This window comes from Pinus tabuliformis, chromosome 5_1, assembly GCF_031772625.1.
Source record: "Pinus tabuliformis cultivar Carrire ecotype Pingquan chromosome 5_1, CPIR1, whole genome shotgun sequence".
In the NCBI taxonomy this organism is placed as follows: domain Eukaryota; kingdom Viridiplantae; phylum Streptophyta; class Pinopsida; order Pinales; family Pinaceae; genus Pinus; species Pinus tabuliformis.
The window spans coordinates 501,148,181-501,169,309 of NC_142305.1; positions in this window are offsets into that span (position 1 = coordinate 501,148,181).

The following is a 21,129-nucleotide window of genomic DNA, read 5'->3' on the forward strand; positions in this document are numbered from 1 at the left end:
TCTATTTATAAATATCACACTAGACTGTTGTCTACCATTGATCTTGGAAGAAATCAATTGAAGTTGTCTTTCTCTCATCCTTGTGCACTAACTGTTTCATCATCATCAGGTTTTAAGACTGTCAACTTGACTGTGGATATAGGAGAAATTCCATTTCCTCACAAGATTAATTTGCATAGGAAAACTAGAGATTTAATTTACAGTGATCTAAGAAAAACATCCCTCGCTCCTAGGAAGGAAAAAGCTTTACTAGGAAAAGTTGCAAATCAGCTAAATTGGAAAAGGAAAATTCCAGAGCCTTATTCACCCAAAATGAAGAATTGAAGAAGCTGATTGTAAAAATCAGAAGACAGAACTACTGTACATAAACTCTTGCAAGGGATAGAGACTGAGATTCAGTTGTTGAGGAAAAAGTTGAATTACCTTCTATGGAGCATGTCAGGGCCCCAGAGTTAGCTCAAGTGGAGAAAGAAAAAGAGATCTTAACAAATTAACATTTGCAAAGAAACAATGAAATTTCTGCCCTCAAGGAGATGACTTTTAGCTTGCAACAGAAACTAGATACACATTTTTGTACTATTTTAGCACAACTTGATTTTGATGACCTTGCAAAGAATATGACTAGAGTAATGACTAAATTGAAGATATCACAGGATGAGATGAAGAAGATGCAAAGAAACCTAGATGATATAAAGTAGATTCTGAAGATAACATAAGGGGAGTTGGCCATGGCCAAAGACACTACCTCAAAGTACTAAAATAATTACCAAATCACTTCTCATGAGATTAACGAATTGAAGTAGAAAAAGAAAGGGAATATGTCCCTCATTCAAGAAAGGGAAATTATATGGAATTATATTATTAATATAGTGAAGAACATTTGGGAATTTATGTCAATTGTCGGCGACGAGAAATACATTGTCAGAGATTCAGAGAGCATTATTACTACAAGTAAACAAAATACCCAGCAACATGCATAACTTTCCAAAAAGATAATTGATTTCCTTAACTCTAAGTCATCACAGGAATTAAGATAAACAGAGATTGAGGACATAACAAAATTGGCGCTGGAAATTAAAAAAATGGTTTTGAAGAATTTATATAGAAAAAAAATTGAGACAAAGTTGGGAGAAATTAAACAATTTGTTTTGAAGTTCAACACCAACTTTGATAAAAGAACCAGGGCATGATTTCCTTCATGCTAGGATCAACAGGGAAATCTGCTTGCCTGGGAGACTTCTGAAACTTTTCTAGTATAATCCAAAAGAAAGTTTGGCACCTCACATGAAAAAACATTAGTTCTGAAAGAAGCAACAATTGTTAATTATCTTCATAAGTATTTTCAGCTGTTATGGTTAATTATAACTCTTTTACTGAGAAGCCAACTTCAAGTAGAATCACTAATTTTAGAATGGCTCACACAAGGTTTGTTAAAAGTCAGAGTTCAAATTTGACAGTATGGAAGAAATGCAGAGAGTGGATGAATACCAAATCAACAACAACAAAAGTTGGACCTTCTAATGCATGAGAACCTCAAATCACTCAATTAAGAAAACCCACATGTTATTTCATGAGAATATTTCAAAAATGTATTTGTAAAATGATATGGTTTTGTTTTTAATTTATCATAGATGAGATCCTTCCAAGGATCGAATAGATTAAAGAAGTTCAAGTAGTTAGTAGTTTTGACAGTTGACAATTTCATAATTGTCATCATTGTAATTATCATATAAAAGGAAATTTTGGAGAACTAAGAGGGGTCACCGGTTTTTTACTTCAGAAGGAAAACTTGCCTGTGTAATGTTTTTTCGTATTCTTGGTGATTTGAATAAAGTTTTTCAAAGTGATTCTAGACATATTTTGAATGTGTCATGTGTTCTCTTATATTTTTAAAACCAATAATTTTTTTTTCTTCTATGGGAAAAGAGTAATGAAGCAACTGGTCTTTAAAGATACAGTTTCACTGAGATCACAGTACCTGTAAATTAAAGTTTAAAAATGTTAATATGCACTCCTATTTTCTATATTTTCATTCATTTGTCTTCCATAATTCTACTAAATTTTAAAATGAGAGATTCTACCACAAGTAGCCCATTGTTTAAAACTTTTAAAATATCTTTTTTCACCTCTTTACTACGACTTAAAATCACATTCATTATAAAAAAAAAGCCACTCTGAAAGGTGTTTCATTCCAAGAATATTTGATAGTTTTTAGCTGTAAAACGAATGCTTTTGAAGTTTCACAATGGGACAACAAATCAATTTTTTCATCATTCTAAGTAAATGTCTTGGGAAATTACCTCTACTCAGACAGGGCTTGTCTCCTAATGTACAAAACCTTCCTTGAACCCTTCCATCTTGAAATTCATCATTGCTTCCATGTTTCATTTTAAACCATCCTTAAAAATTCCCATGTCCCCTTTTATTGCTTCTTTTAAACCGTCCAATGCATTTTTGATTTCCCTTTGTGAGAGTGAATTTTGTTGCACTTGGGCTCATACTTTTGATATATCATGTTGTATTTCTTCCTCTTCATCATTCGTCATAGTAGATATTTATGTTAGGTTATTAGGTGTGTCCACTTTTTTGTTGCGAGGCATATTGAAACCAAATAATGATATATATGATTCATTGTGCCCTTTGAATCACTTCAAACGGGTTTTTCAAACAAAAGTCAGGCAAATTTAAAAAATACACACCTTTCTTCTTTCTTTTTGGAGCTTGATATTGAAACTATTGTATCTCTGTAATTTCAGCCTCAAAAGGATTGAAAATTCGTCTTGATGTAACCTCCCATGTCTTCTTTCCAACCCCACAAGTTAGATTGATATTGGATTATTTAAGGGAAATTTATACCAAATCTCCCACAATGGCTTGATTATGGACTAGTTTAGTATGACAAAGTTGTACGGCATACCACATCTCACTACTTTGACCTTCAACCATGAAACCTGTCCCTAATAAACTACAAGCCATTCAATTGCAATATTTTTTATGAAATTCAAATCTGATCAATGCAGAGAAATTTATGATTATTTTTCTTGTCTCACCTGTTTGAGACTAAATTCTGGAGCACGTAGAAACCTTAAATTCCTTGTACCATATCTATGAAAATGTAGTGAAAAAATATATCTAATATGTACATGACGTTCACCATTATTTCAACTCCACATGGTGAAATTTTTAGCTTCAGAAGCCTCGTAGTAAAAATGTTATAGGGGAAATTCCAAGATGACCTATTTAAAGCAGCAAAACCCTAAGATCAAAATCTCTGATAGAAAATGTTATGTCTCCAGTTGAAAACAACAGAAAAATAGAACAATAATATAGATCAAGTACTAGAGATTAATCCACTTTGAGTGGGAAACCTCCTTTACATCACATAAATGAACAATTCTTGGATGATCCAAATGACAAGAGGTCCTTGGTATATATAGGAGTCTATGGGGTCAAGATACAATTAGGCCTACATAAAAATAATAATGTAAGGGTACAACAATAACAATAGTAGGCTTCTATGGGGCACAACAATAACAATATGGGGGATACACTAGTATTACAGGGACCTAACAAGAAGGGTCTTAAGAGGACTACACACTGAAACACTTAGTTTTCTAATTTCAGCTAACACATTAAGGCAAAAATACCTTCAAAGCTTCAAACCTATAGCCTCCATTATTGACTCACCAAGCTACCCCTAAAATTCACAAAACCCATTGCAATGAAAACCATGCTCATAAAACTTACTTAACATCAATAACACAAATATACAATATTTCCACAACTTTTACATCAACGAAAACATAACTTGACATCAATGACAACACTATTTGAAATCAATGACAACACGCTTTTCAACAATATTCCCTTTCGACATTAACGGAAACACATGAAACATTGTTGGTCATTCATGGCAATACTAGTTCCCAATGAATTCTACATGCCAATGTTTATTCATTTTCCCTCTTTGACATTAGTGGAAAAATGACCTAGATACTCTATATTTGACCATTCTTCTCCTAAGAGAATATAATATGGTATTGACGATTCTACCTTGGGTTGAAAATTAACTTCCATATTCAACTTTGCCCACTTGCTCCATTACTGCTATAAACTCATTCTCCCCCTTTGCTTATGAAAAGAAAACCATTGATCACTTTTCATTTTCAATTCATCTTTGTATCATTCACTATACTAGATCTTTGAATTCAAACTTTTGTTATTCATATTTTTTCAATAATATATTTCGGTAAAAATCACATTTACAAATCCAATGTTTGCTAAATCTTCCTTTTGGTGTTTCAGTGGTGCATGGATTTGGGAGCTAATGAATCATAAATCCCCGCCTTTTACCCTGATCCCCTTGAAAGGGTTGTCGAACATACAAGAGGTTGCTACAACTAAACTAAAAGAATATCAATTGACACTAAGTAGAAAAAAAAAATCGCTCTATCCTTGGAATATTTACGTTGCCAAGATAGATATCTCCCTTTGTGCACACTTTCCATTTTCTCCATAAAATGGTTATTCTACTATTGTATAAATGGGCCAAAGACACACTAATCGTTGTTCCAAAATCCAAATATTTCTTTTTGATCTCCTGAAATACAAATTTCCTTAACACTACTTGATATGTATCTTCTTTACTTCTGATTAAGAGCTATTCTTGCATATCTATCACACCATTCTTCTATTGCAACTCATCTTCAAAGATTATTTTCTTCTTTATGTAACTTTAGATGTTTTTGTGTACTCCACTTGAGAATATGCTTGCTTCATTATCTATTTCATAGTTCTTCCCCTCCACCTCAACATCAAATATTTCTTCCTTTTCTGTCTTGAGGTATTATTATCCCTCACTATTACTTTACTAATAATATAAGAGAGATAATACTCTCTTACTAAATTCTTTGGATTTGTCATTATCAAGGACCTATTTATGTTAACATCCTGCGAGATTAGTGTTTCACATATTTTTATCTTGATGATGAACCACAATAGTTGGTTTGAGAAATTGATCAAACATTTGTAAATGCAATGGATCCACAAATAAATATACAACAAGAATATGGTCATAGAAGTCTCAAATCTGAAATCATAACCCTACACGGAAGGGACAAAATAAAAGAAATTTGGGCATTTGAACAAATGTGATTACTAAAAGATAAAAGAAAGACTGATATCACATTCCTAAAACACTGCAAGGAATCTTCTGTCATTCTGACCTTTGCCAAAATCAAACATTCTCTGAAAAACCATAAAAATAATCACATTTTCAAAAAAGCAAGTCTTTCCATTTTAGGCTTTTTTTAGTCGGATTTTACTTTTTCACCCATTCCTTTACCTATTTATCTTAACCTCGTGTGAGATTAGTCTTTCACATCTTTTTATCTTGATGATGAATGACGATAGTTGATTCGAAACGTCAATCAAACATTTGTAAATGCGATGGATCTGAAAATCAATAAACAACAATAATATGGTCGCATAAGTCTCAAATCCGAAATGATAAACCTACACGAAAGGGACAAAATAAAAGAAATTTGGGCATCTGAATGATTTATAATACTAATAGCTAAAAGACAGACTGGCCTCACATTCCTAAAACGTTGTAGGGACTCTTCTATCATTCTGACCTTCGCCAAAATCAAACATTATTTGAAAAAACCTAAAAATAATCATACTTTCACAAAATAAAGCCTTTCCATTTTAGGGTTTTTTAGTCGACTTTTACTTTTCCAGCCATTCCTTTACCTATTTATCTTAACCTCCTATGAAATTCATCTTTCACATATTTGTATCCCGATGATGAACCAAGATAGTTGGTTCAAACGTCGATCAAAAATTTGTAAATGTGATGGATCCGGAAATCAATATACAACAAGAATATGGTCCCAAAAGTCTCAAATCTGAAATCATAACCCTACACAAAAGGGACAAAATAAAATTCAGACATTTGAATGATTTAGATTACTACTACCTAAAAGAAAGGTTGACCTCACATTCCTAAAATGTTGTAGGGACTATTATGTCATTCTGACCTTTGCCAAAATCAAACATTCTTTGAAAAACCATAAAAATAATCATATTTTTGCAAAACCAAGCCCTTCCATTTTAGGATTTTTTAGTCAAATTTTACATTTTCACCCATTACATTACCAATTTATCTTAACCTTCTGTGAGATTAGTCTTTCACATCTTTTTATCCTGATGATGAACCACTGTAGTTGGTTCGAAACGTTGATCAAACATTTGTAATTGCGATGGATCCAAAAATCAATATACAACCATTTAACATTATTATTACCTACATGATAGGAAATATTGAAATTGTTGAGGCTTGAAATGGATACACCTAATACAAGGGATTAATCAACAAAGTTTGGGTATTGTTTTTATATTCTAATCAATAGCGTATATTGTAATAGATTATAATCAATATATTTTAACATATTATAATAATTTATTTAAACTCAAATAGGGTTTCTACATTATTTGGAAATATTTTTATATATATCATCATCAATTTATATCCCAAATAAACGATTTCATTACTTATAACCCAAATTATCAATCGATTGTGGTTTGTAGCCTAATTTTGGGAGCATCATTTAATATTTTTTGTGAGGCGTTTTTGTTGGAAATAATACTGAGAGGGGCGTGAATCAGTATTTATCAAATAAATAATTTTATTTCCCAAAAATATTTATATACGCTACCTCAGTGAAGTGAACTAGCATGTATACGCGACTGTGCTTAAAGAAACCAGCGTATATGCAGAGAACTTGTGATTTAGACAATTTATCATGTGCTGAGCTTAAACCAGCATATCATAGATTTATTAGACAGTGTAGTAAAAGCAGAATAAAGCATCACACATAAGCAACACACATGAACACCAAGATTTAAGGTGGAAACCCAATGTGGGTAAAAACCACCTGTTGTTATCGTCTCTGTCTTCTTTTAATAATAAGAAAAGCTGTTTACAATCTTGTACTGGTGTAGACTCATACCAGTACGTAGGCTTCTACCTGCAGAAGGTTACAACATTCTCTTGTTATCCAGCTTCTACTGGAAGGGAGCTACAACCCCCTAGCTCTTGTACTAGCCAATATGTGTACTAGTACATAGGTGCCAGCCTACAAAAAACTCCACATTTCATGAATTTTCAGACTGGATACTCCTAGATCACAACACCACAAACTGAAGGCCATGTTTCATCAAATTTTCACACTAGACCCATCAAAGCTTTTAAAATTAAACTGCATCAACCAATATTCAGTTGATCTGAACAATCAGATCACTGACAATAGAACATTGTGCTGAACCTAGAACCCCGCATCATTATTCAGAACCAACTGTAACCTCAAAAACCATGCATTAGAGTGTATACGCTACTTAGCTGAACCCAACCTGCGTGTATACACTACTTCTGTGAATTAAACCTGCGTATACCTTCAAAACTACTGCAAACATAAACTTTTGAATCAAGTCTATACCAACCATCAATATACTGAATATCTACAGAGCTTTACATAGGTAGGGACATAGATCACTTCTTCTCACTTATACAATCAATCAATCAAATGCCAGCCTCCTTACGTATTGAGTTTTGCATTCAGATCTAAGAAGACTTCATTGACAGACAACAGTAAAACAGTAGAATTTGATCAGATAGATTAGTTAGATCTAAAAAGAAGCTTTTCTTTTGTATGCGCTACTTGAACAAATTGAACCTATGTGTACAGGCTCTTTGGCTGAGACGAACTTGTTGGAAATAATACTGAGGGGGCGGGGGGGTGAATCTATATTATCAAATCAATATAACATTTTCATTTCCATATTAAGATTCATATACGCTACTTCAGTTAAGGCAAACCGTGTGTATACGCAACTGTGTGTAATGCAACAAGCGCATATCCAGTAAACTTATGATTCAGTTAGTTGATCCTTAATGAGTGCATCAGAACATTATGAACAATAAATAGGGGCAGTAAAATAGAACAGATCATCACACATAAGCAACACACATGAACACCATGATATAAGGTGGAAACCCAATGTGGGTGAAAACCACCTGCTATAATTCGTCTCTATCTTCTTTAATAAGAAACTTCTTTTTACAATGGTTCTGTACTGGTGCAATCTTATACCAGTACACAGGCTTATACCTGCAGAAGGCAACTACCTTCTCTCATTCTCTAGACTCTCCTGGAAGGGAGCTACAACCCCCTTAGCTCTTGTACTAGCTGATGTACTAGTACGTATGTGCTAGCCTACAGAAGGCTACAACCTTCTCTTTTCTTCCAGGGACCATGTTTCATAAATTTTCAGACTGGATCCATAAATACAAAACAATCACCACTGCAATACAATCATCAACTTATACCTGCATCATCAATCTCTGAATCACCCAATACTGAATCACTGTAACCCTGTCATCAAAATACAGTTACCTGAACACAGACCAAAGCCCAAAACTCTACAACAACCACTAGAACCAACAGCAACCTGCAACATCAAATATCATAATGTATACGCTACTTGACTGTGTCAAAACTGCATGTACATGTGCTTTCACCAGAGAGAACCCGCGTACAGATCTAAAGATAATTACTTATACCTTTGCTACCATTTCCAACTTGATTCAGATCGAGCCAAGCATCACAAACCCATATCCAGCATACTAGATCTTCACACTTCATCAGACATTCATTACTTGCCCTTCCACCTTTGGCCTAATGATCTTCTCCTTATATAGGTTTAGGCCTCTTTCAATACCATGGTCCAAAACCACTTAGAACCAATACCTTGGACACAATACTTGGGGTCAACACTTTGGACCAATTACCATGGACCAATACCAAAAAATCATGGACCAAATACCACGGACCAAAACTTAGTTTTTCGACATGTACACGCCTTTCCTTCTGTGAACCTGCGTGTGTACGTATACGTGCCTTTTGTTCTTCTCACCCGTGTGTATACACACTTTCATCAAGGTTAACCTGCGTATATCTCTCTCTTGACCTGTTGTACTAATATATGTCCTCTGATTGAGTTTCCACCAAGGACAACACCTGTATCATACCTCTGAGCGAGTTCCCATCAGGGACAACACCTGCCAACAGAACCTGTGTACAAATCTGCAAATATTGACTCAGAACTTTGCTGCAATTCCAAACTTCAAACAAACCTAGATCATGATAGATAACAAATAGAATAGGCGCAAAACATCATATCTAGTCTCAACCAATATTAGATCATTCAAGAATAAGTCATTTCAAGTCTCATGATTCATGATCCAATATTAAACTCAAGGTGCACATGAATATTTCAGATCCAGTCCCAAACACAACCCTGCAACATAAAATATACTTCAGATAGAAGTATTCCTTAGAATCTTATTGCTTACCCCTGGCCAAATGATCTTCTCTTCCTTATATACTCTTAGGCTTTTCTCAATACCTTGGACCAAATACCTAGGGTCAATAGCTTGGAACAAATACCTAGAACCAAATAACTTGGATCAATACCTTGGATCAAAATACCTTGGACCAAAAACTTGGTTTTCCAACATGTGCCCACTTTTCCTCCTGTGAAAGTGTGTGTATACGTTATATGCTACTTTTGTTCTATTAACCCGTGTGTATACACTTCTTGGACAAAGTGAACCAGTGTATACCTCTCTTTCTTTATTCTTTGGAGTCTGATTTGTAATCCTTTGTTGTTGACCTGTTGTACTGTGAACTATCATTTGAGTTAGTTTCCATCAAGGACAACACTTGTATCATAATGCCAACAATCTTCCCCTTTGGACTTGATGGCAACAACAACACCAAGACACTCTCCCCCTTTGACATCAAGGGCAAAGGGTGGACCAAGATGTTCTCTCCCTTTGAAATACATTATGCTGTCCATGCTCCCCCTGAGTACAAGCTAAATTCTCTGATTGAGCTCCCCTTTGTACATGTTGAGATGCACTGAAACCGTCCGTGATCCCCCTGAGCACATGCAGAGTCTGCAAAAATATTCTCCAAAAGAATAAAATGACTCTATAACTCAACTATGTGTGTATAACCTTCCTATCACCAAAAAATCATACATACATCCATCTCCCAACCAAGTGGGGATATACCAAATTTGACTCATCCACCTAGCCATGTGGGGATATACCAATTGTCTATACATGAAAGAAATAATAAATATTACATAATTTGTCCGAGAGGACTCATTCAAATGTATGAGAAGACATATCACACCCTAGACTTTTACATGACTTAAGTAACAAATGATATAAATATCTGAATCCATAGTTGGACTCAGCAACCATAATGTCAACAATGTTGAATGTACGTGAAGGCTAATGCTCCCCCTGAACCTATGCTACATGTGCATTGTTAACAAGTCAATGATCAAGGCGTCTTTATCAGTCAGATAAAAATTAATGAACAAAACATATCGATAGATAGTAATCATCAATATCAGTCAAAGCACCCATATCAGAGCCTACACCACTATTTTTATGGTCTGCAAAACATACACACTCCTTGACCCACAGAAACCCACGTGTGTATGTGACTATACTTCATGAAACACACATATAATAACCTTTCTCTGAAAAAGTTGGATTTAACAGTAGGATTATGCAAAAACTACTCCCATCTCTTGTTAGAGATATTCAAATGCTTCTCTGGGCAATGGTTTAGTGAATATATGAGAAACCTGTTCTTTGGAGGGAACATAATCCAATTTGACCTTTTGTTCAAGCACTTGTTCACGTAGAAAATGGTACTTGATGGGTATGTGCTTAGTATTGGAGTGCATGACTGGATTATTTGAAATAATGATGGCACTTGTATTATCACATAGAATGGAGATAAGTGGAGTACATGTGATCTGAATGTCTTACAAAGTTTGCATCATCCAAAGTAGTTGTGTGTAGCAAGATGCAACAACCACATATTTTGCTTCAACTGTAAATAAAGCAATTGAACTTTGTTTCTTGTTGAACCAAGACACTAAACTGGAACCCATATAGAATGCACCACCACTAGTGCTTTCTCTATCATCAACACTTCTTGCCCAATCTTCGTCTATATATGCATGAAGAGTAAGATCTGTATCTCTAGGATACCATAAACAATGTCCTGAGTTCCTTGAAGATATTTGAAAATTATTTTGACTGCCTGAAGGTGTGATTCCTTTGGGTTTTCTTGAAATCTTCCAACTATTCCTACTGCATGCATCATTTCAGGTCGGGTACCTGTTAGATAAAGCAGACTTCCAATCATGGATCTGTAAGTTGGTTGATGTACTGTTGATTCATCATTTGAGATGCAACTACACCATGTTACCATTGGGGTACATACAAGTTTAGAATCTTCCATTCCGTACCTTTCAAGATCTGTTTGAGATATTTGGTTTGTGAAAGAAAAATACCATCTTTAGTTTATTGAACTTGTAGACCAAGAAAATAAGTAAGTTCACCAAGAAAGGACATTTCAAATTCTTGCTACATTACTGAAGCAAAATTATGACTCATGGATTCTGCATTGCTACCAAAAATGATATCATCAACATAAACAATAATAATTAGAAATTTGTCAGTTTCAATCTTTGTATATAGATTTCTATCTGCAGAACCTTTTGTAAAACCTTGTTGGTGTAGATATTTGTCAAGGCAGTAATACTAGGCCCTTGGAGCCTATTTCAGACCATAGAGAGCCTTTTTGAGTCTGCATACAAGTTTTGCATCATTTCCAAGAATGAATCCTTCTAGTTGTTCAATATAAACTTCTTCTTCTAAATCTCCATTAAGGAAGGCTAATTTTACATCCATTTAGTATACTTTGAATTTCTGAAAGCTAGAAAGAGCAAGAAACATCCTTATGGCTTCAAGTCTGGCAACAGGTGCAAAGGTTTCTTCAAAATCTATACCTTCTTGTTGAGCATACCCTCTACAAACAAGTTTGGCCTTGTTTCTAATGACATCTCCATTTTCATTCAGCTTGTTTTTGAATATCCATTTAGTTCCTATAATATTTTTATCATGAGGTCTAGGAACTAATTCCAAAGTATCATTCTTTTCAATTTGTTGAAGTTCTTCATCCATGGCCTTGACCCAACATTCATATTTGCATGCTTCATTTACATTTTGAGGTTCGGTGGAGGATAATAATGCTAGATAGCTTGAGGTCCCTGTAATAGTTCTTCTTGTCTGTACCCCTGCCTCTTTTTCCCCTAAAATTTGAGTTTCTGGATGACTTTTCTGAACATACCTGGACGAAGTCTTTTCTTCTACCATTATCTCTTCTTCTAGTGCTTCATTGGTTTCTTCTTCAATATAATTTTGATTTGATGTGGGAAAAAAATCCCCATCTTCTTCATGATCATATTCTTCTATTGATTTTATCTGTTTTGGATTTTTGAATGCTTCATCAACTACAACATCAATGCTTTCAACAATTTTCCCAAGTATTTTATTATAAAATTTATATCCTTTACTTCTAGAGGAATAACCAAGAAGAATACTTTCATCTGCTCTAGGTTCAAACATACCAATTTTTTCATCAGTCCTTTTGATAAAACATTTTCCTCCAAAAAATTTAAAGTATTTGACAGTAGGAGTCTTGCCATACCAAAGTTCATGTGGAGTTTGAGTGCTATTTACCCGAACATTTTCTTTGCTCAAAATAGTTACAACAGCAAATGCAACTTCACCCCATAAGGTTGCAGGAGTTCCAGATTCATCCAGCATAGCTTGAGCCATTTGTTGAAATGTTTTGTTCATTCTTTCTACCACACCATTTTGCTGAGAAGTCCTTGCAGTGGAGAATTGCCTTTTTATTCCACGTTGTTCACAAAAGTCAAAGAATTCATTCGATGTAAATTCCCCTCCTCGATCAGATCTGAGGCATTTGATTTTTCAATCTGATTCATTTTCAACCAAATCTTTGAAGTCTTGGAACTTTTCAAATGCTTCATCTTTATGTTTTAGAAGACCTATCCAACACATTATGGGAAAATCATCAATGAACAAAATAAAGTATTCTTCTCCACAAGGTGAATTTTTCCTTGGTCCACATAAATCAGTATGGACAAGTTCAAGAGGCCTACTAGCTGACCCTTCTTTTTCCATGAAGTGGAGTCTGGTTTGCTTACCGATTTGACATGGTTTTCATATTGTATTTTCTAGGATGTTCATATCTGGAAGATCACGAACAACCTTGCGTCTGCATGCTTTTCTTATTTGAGAAAAGCTTAGATGTCCCAATATTCTATGCCATAGCTAGCTTTCATCATTTTTTCTTAGATAGCACTATTGTTGTCCTCCCTTGAGAATGTATAAGGTTTTTGGAGTTCTTGTACCTTTGATCACGGTCTCTCTTGTATCAAGCTCACGAACAACACATCTGTTTGATCGAAACACCACTTCATTTCCTTGATCACACATTTGACTGACACTCAATAGGTTATGCTTTAAACCGTCTACATACATAACATTTCCAGCTTTAACCTTTTCTTTCAAGAAAAAAGAGCCTTTACCTTTTATGATAGCAGGAGTGTCATTTCCAAATGAGACATTCTTTTCCTTTTCTAAGGCATTATATGAGTGAAGTTTTTCTTTGTCACCTGTCATGTGTTTTGAGCATCCACTGTCAATGTACCATTGATTTTCTTGTCCTTCTGCATACAAGGCTATACTACATCTTTCTGTTTGAGATTCTTTCCTTCTCCATATCTTTGGATTTAATGGCATTTGTTCTTTTTGAGATGTTTGCCGAAATTTGCTCCTGCATTCATATTCTTCATGACCATAGTTGTTACAAATTGAGCATTCTATTTCATTTTCAAGACGAGAAAAGTTATTATAGGAAATTCTCTTAATCCCTGTTACATTCCTTTGATTTTGTGCTTCTTTAGTCATGATGGTTTTGTAAGCAACGCATTGAGCAATTTTGTGCCCAAAATTATGACATGAAAAACATTTCCCATTAAAGATGTTCCTGCGACTATCGAATCTATTAACATGGTGATTGTAGTTTCTATTGATATTCATCTTTGGAGAAAATTGAGTATGATTTGCCTGAGGTTGGTTTTGGCTTCCATTCATCCTTGGAGTAAATTGAGTATGATTTACTGGTGATCTACTTTATGCCTTTGCTCACGATTGTCATACTGTTCACTGGTCTTTGCTGCATCAAGATAGCTTTTTGTGGAGGTTGACGTTTTCTATGATTGAGATGCTTCTTCAGTATATCCAAGACCTATCTTTATCAGAGGAGAACGTTGAACTTTGATAATTTCATTTAAAGTTTCTGATCCTTTAGAAAATCTAATATTGAGAGATTTCATTTTCTCAAGATCCTTTCTTAGACCCACAATTTCACATTCTAATTTTTCATTGTGTTTTTCCTTTTCAGCAAGTTGGTATGTCAAGGTATCTATAATCATATCCTTTTCTTCCAAACAGATTTTGAGTTTAGATATTTCTTCATGAAGGTCTTCCTCTTCTAAAGCATCCCCAAAATTATCATCTCCATAAGCCATGAGAAGTCTATAATCATCACTATTAGATAAACCATAACTATCCTCTTCTAAACTATCCCAAAAATCATTGCTATCATAAGCCATGAGAAGTCTGTAGTCTTGTCTAGTTTCATCTTCATCACCATTAGAAAAACCATCACTATCTTCATGAGTATAGTAACTCCTTTTATTCACAACTTGTTTTCTATTCCCTTTTGCATATTCCTTTCCTTTTTCATATTTAGCTTTATGAGGACATCTGGCAGCATAATGACTGACTTTGCCACAAGTAAAGCATTTGAAGGGTAGCTTACCTCTAAACCTTCCAAAACCCCATTGAAGCTTCCTAACAAAGTTTACCACATCTTCTTCTTCTGAAATATGTCTTGATTCATTGTGTTCTTCCATTCCTTTTGTTGAAGCTTTAAATGTGGCTTCTCTCATTTCTGATGGTCCTCCTTTTCTCATCTCGAAGGTAGTTAAGATTCCGTGAAGCTGTGTCATAGTGATATTCTACATATCCTATTTTTCTTCTATGGCAAACACTTTGGATTCAAATTTAGCAGACAAGGATCTCAAAACTTTCTCAACTAAGGTAACTTCCTTTACTTCTTCACCTAGATTCTTCATACAATTAACAAACTCATCTATACGTAAGAAGTAATTAGCTATACTTTCATCACTATGCATCTTAAGAATTTCATATTGAATTCTGAGAGTTTGAAGCTTATCATGTTTTACCTGAGAGTCTCCTCCGTAGCTCAGAATGATTTTGTCCCATATTTCTTTGGCTGATTTGAGCTGCATGACTTTGACAAAATCTAATTGTGACAGAGTTTCCATTAAAGTATTGACAGCTTTGGCACTGGTTTCATATTGCTTTTTATCTAACGCATCTGTAGGAATTGCTGTTGGACATGTATATCCTCCTTTCAAAATTTCCCAGACATCCATTCCAAGCGATGTAGATAGATTGTGGTTCTTATTTTCTAATAAACAAAGTTGCTCCCATCGAAGATTGGCAGTCTGATGGATCCCATGCTTTCTTGATTATTCATGTTGATGGATCTCCCTTCAAGCGATCAAGCTTCTTCTAAAGGACCTACTCCGATACCAATTGTTGGAAATAATACCGAGAGGGGAGTGAATTAGTATTTATCAGATCAATAATTTTATTTCCCAAACAGCTTTATATATGCTACTTCAGTGAAGTGAACTAGTGTGTATATGTGACTGTGCTTAAAGAAACCAACGTATATGCAGAGAGCTTGTGATTTAGACAATTTATCATGTGTTGAGCTTAAACCAGTATATCAGAGATTTATTAGACAGTGCAGTAAAAGAAAAATAAAGCATCACACATAAGCAACACACATGAACACCAAGATTTAATGTGGAAAACCAATGTGGGTAAAAACCATCTACTACTCTCGTCTCTGTCTTCTTTTAATAATAAGAAAATATGTTTACAATCTTGTACTGGTTCAGACTCATACCAGTACGCAGGCTTCAACCTATAGAAGATTAAAACCTTCTCTCATTCTTTAGCTTCTATTGGAAGGGAGCTACACCCCTAGCTCTTGTACTAGCCAATATGTTTTCTAGTACGTAGCTGCCAGCCTACAGAAACTCCATATTTCATGAATTTTTAGACTGGATACTCCTGGATCACAACAGCACAAACTGAAGGCCACGTTTCATCAAATTTTCACACTAGACCCATCAAAGCTTTTAAACTTAAACTGTATCAACCAATATTCATTTGATCTGAACAATCATATCACTGACACCATGTTATGGAACCAGTTCAAGGAAAGATAGAAAAGATAGATCAACGCCTTAGAATTCATCCTTTTCGAGGGGGCAACCTCCTTTACATTACATAAATGAACAATTATTCGATCATTCAAACGACAAAACCTCCTTTCTATATATAGGAGTCTAAGGAGTCACAATATAACCCAGCCGACCTAACAATAATAATATAAAGCCACAAAAATAACAATAGAGGGATTCTATGGGGCACAGTAATAACAATATGGGGATAATAGGGGCACAACAATATTAAAAAGGGATGCAACTACAATAGTAATGGGGTAATCACTAGTATTATAGGGACCCAACATGCCCCTCTCCTTTAAAAAAGTGTTGTCCTCAACGCCTGAGTAGTTCTAGATGCTTCTATATAAAATTCTCATCCTCCCATGTGGAATCTTCAGTGGATAAGTTCTTCCACTTGATAAGATACTCCGAAATTGATCGATTTCTTAGTTGTCGAGTTCTTGTTTCTGTGACTGCTTCTGGTTCCAATATAATTTTTCCTTCCTCATCAAGTTATGGAAATATTGTTTGAACTGGGAGCTTGTCCCCTATAACCTTCTTTAAATATGAAACATGGAAAACTGGGTGCAATCGAGAAGCTACAGGAAGCTCCAATCTGTATGCCATAGTACCAATCTTTTGCAACACCTTGTACGGACCATAATACTTTAGTGATAATTTATTATCCTTCTTAGCTTGCTTAAGGGACATTTTCTTATATTGTTGTAGCCGTAGGAATACCTAATCACCTACATCAAAACTTCTTTCGTTGCGATGTTGATCTGCATGTTGTTTCATTCTATTATGTGCCAACACAAGGTTATCCTTTAAGAGTTGGAGGACTTGTTGTTGATGTTCGATGTGATGTTCCACTACTTGAACCTTAGAATTTTCTCTTAAATATGATGTGATGGATGGTGGCTGATATCCATAAAGTGCCATAAATGGGGTCATTTTTGTTGTTGTATGGAAGGAAGTGTTATACCACCATTCAGCCAGAGGCAACCATTTGACCCATTGTGTCTATTCATCAGATACAAAGCAACGAAGATATCCTTCCAAACATTTGTTTACTATCTCAGTTTGCTCATCAGATTAAGGATGATAAGATGAGCTATGAGCTAACTAAGTACCAAGACAAGAAAATAATTATGTCCAAAAATTGCCAGTGAAAATGGGATCTCTGTCACTTACAATAATCTCTGGGTTTCCATGTAGCTTTTGAATTGTTTCCATAAATGCAGTAGAATCTGTACTGGCTTTAAATGGATGTGATAATGCACAAAAGTGTGCATACTTGGTAAGTCTGTCAACTACCACCATGATGACACTCTTTCCCTCAGACTTGGGTAAACCTGTGATAAAATCCATTGAAACCTCCTCCCAACATTGGCTTGGAATGGATAAAGGTTGTAATAGACCTGGTGTCTTAACTGTTTCAACTTTATTTTGTTGGCAAACCAAACATTCCGCCACAAACTTTTGAATATCTGATTTAAGGCCATCCCAAAAAAATTCCTTCTTAACCCTGTGGTAAGTTTTTAAAAATCCCGAGTGCCCTCCTAAGGGAGAAGTGTGCAATTCCATAAGAATCTTTTGTTTTAGTTGGGAATTCTTACAGAGGTATAAGCGATCTTTGTATCATAAAGAATAATTTTTCCAGCTAAATGTATCAGATGTACTGGAATCTTATTGTAACTTTTGAATAAGTGCCCACACTTCTTCATCATTCTTCCATTCCTCCCTTGCTTCGTTTATCCAATCTGTTTGGATAATAGAAATGGTGCACAACAATGCTTCCACATCCTCATCCTTTCTTGAGAATGCATCTACCACCACATTTTTCTCCCCTTTTTTGTAGATGATTTCAAAGTCATAACCCAACATCTTTGTGACCCACTTTTGTTGCTCTTCAGAGGATAATCTTTGTTCTAAAAAGTATTTAAGGCTATCATGATCCGTTTTTACCTTGAAGTGTCTTCCCATTAGGTAGGGTCGCCATTTCTTAAGTGCATGGAGTATTGCCAACATTTCTTTCTCATAAATAGCTTTTTGTAAAAACTTTCCCTTGATTGGACAACTTTAAAAAGCAATGGGTCTTTCATCTTGCATTAAAACAACACCAATTCCATTTCTTGAAGCATCACATTCCACAATAAAGGTTTTTGTGAATTCCAGTGTAGCTAAGATCGGTGCTTGGCACATTGCCTCTTTAAGATGTTCGAAGGCCTTTGTTGCTTCTGGAGTCCATGAAAATGCATCTTTCTTCAATAATGTTGTTAGAGGTGCTACTATTCTCCCATAATTCTTAACAAACTTGCGATAATACCCTGTCAACCTGAGAAATCCTTGCAGATGCTTTATGGATGTGGGGATTTTCCATTCCTTAATGGCTTTAATTTTGCTAGGGTCTACCTTAACTCCCTCATGAGATACAATATGACCCAGATATTCCACCTCTTGTACTCCAAAGAAACATTTGGATCTTTTTGCATATAATTGTTTCTCCTCCAATAGTTGCAGCACCCTGTCAACATGTTCAACGTGATCCTTCCAAGACTTGTTGTAGATTAGTATATCATCAAAAAATACGAACATAAATTTTCTAAGGAATGGTTTGAAAATGGAATTCATCAAACATTGAAATGTTGAAGATGCATTGGTAAGGCCAAAAGGCATGACCAAAAATTCATAATGACCCTCATGATTTCTAAATGTTGTTTTCGGAATGTCTTCAGTCTTCGTTCTGATTTGATGATATCATGAACGAAGATCCAACTTGGTGAAGTAAATTGATCCATGCAATTCATCCAGTAATTCATCAATGAAGGGAATGGGAAACTTATCTTTAATAGTGAGCTTATTGAGCTCCCTATAATCTGGACACATGTGCCATGATCCATCCTTCTTGTGCACTAATACTACTGGAGCAGAGAAAGAACTTTGACTCGGTTGAATTATACCAGCCTCTAGCATTTCTGCAACCATACGTTCAATTTCACTCTTTTGGGCATAGGGATATCTGTACGGCCTGATGTTTGGAGGAACACTTCCTGGAATCAGATGAATAGCATGATCATGATCACGAATAGGTGGGAGACTTTTGGGAGTCTCAAATACCTTGGAATGATTGTCCACGACTTTTTAGAGATCTGGAGAAATAGATGATTCCAATGTGGAAACATCTAACGAACATAATTGTGTAATTACACCCCTTTGTTCCTTTTTTAGAAGCTTTGTCATACCGTTAGAGCTGATTATCTTTTCCGGTTTCCCTGCAATACCCCTTAATTCAACTTCCTTTCCTTCCGCAGAAAATTTCATGAAAAGTTCTTGAAAATTAAAAGCTATTGTACCCAAGGATTGTAGCCATTGGATTCCTAGTACAACATCAACACCTCCCATTGGAATGGAAAGCATTGGGCTAGTCAATACATATTCTCCCATCAATAGCTTGATATTATGGCACTTTCCAGAGAAATTTATTGTTCCTCCATTTGCAAATATCACTTGACACTCTGGTGCTGGATATAAGAATCAATTCAACTCTTTTGCTACCTTACAAGGAATAAAATTGTGGGTACTTCCTGAATCAATCAACACTATTACCTTTTTCTTCTTGATTTGTCCTTCTATCTTGATGGTTTGAGGAGTGGTAATTCCTACCAATGCATAAAAAGATATGGTCAGATTCATTTCTTCTTTATCTAGGCTTTGTTCCTAGAGTATATCCTCTTCTTTTGACCTTTCTTGCTCCTTTTCTTCTTCCTCTTCGCGATCTATGTAGAATAATTTCTTCTCAGCACACTTATGACCTTTAGTGTATTTTCTATCACAACTGTAACAAAGCCCTTTTGCTCTTTTTTCTTCCAATTGTTGTGGTTTCAACCTTATAGGTTGTGGAAGACTAGGGGCAACAACACTTCCATCTTTATAGTTGTGAGTGGTATGCTTCCTGGTTGCCATAATTTTGCTTTCCATTTTTCTTGCTAACCTGAATGCCTTCTCTAATGAATCAGGTTCCCAAAGGTGAACATCATGTTGGATATTATCCTTTAAAGTTCCTATGAACACATCAATCCTATGCTCCTCTGGAATATTTTTTACCCTTACGTTCAATTTTTGGAACTCCTCAATGTGCTCCATTATTGAACCCTTTTGTTTGAGACCTATCAATTGGCTAAAAAAAGTGTTGCTTTTTATATCCTCATAATGTGCTGTCAATTATTCCGTAAAATTACCCAAGTGATAATTTGTTTACGAAAAAAAAGCCATTGATACCATACAAACTGATTTGGTTCCAAATACAAAGTTGCAATACGTACCTTTTGTGTGTTTTGCACATTATTGAGATCGAAAAATTGCTCCATCTGTAATATCCATGTTGCAGGATCCTTGCCATCAAACTTCCTCATATCGATTTTTGGAATATGGTGGGTCTTCGATCCCACATTAGAGTCTAAGAAATCATGATTAACGTTTCTTTTGTTCGCATCATGAGTTTCCTTTACTACCTTTTCACCATTAGTAAGTATTTCTTGTAGAAAATTTGTCAAATCTATCTTCAAATATACCATGTCTATCTTCAAATTTGTCTTCAAATCTGCCATGTCTCTCTTCAAATCTGTCTTCAAATCTATCTTCAAATCATCCATCTTAGCTTCCACGCGCTTTATCTTAGATTCCACGCCATTTATCTTAGCTTCTGTTAGCTTTTGTGAGAGTGACATTTGTTGCACTTGTTCTTGTAATTTTGATATATCATGTAGCATTTCT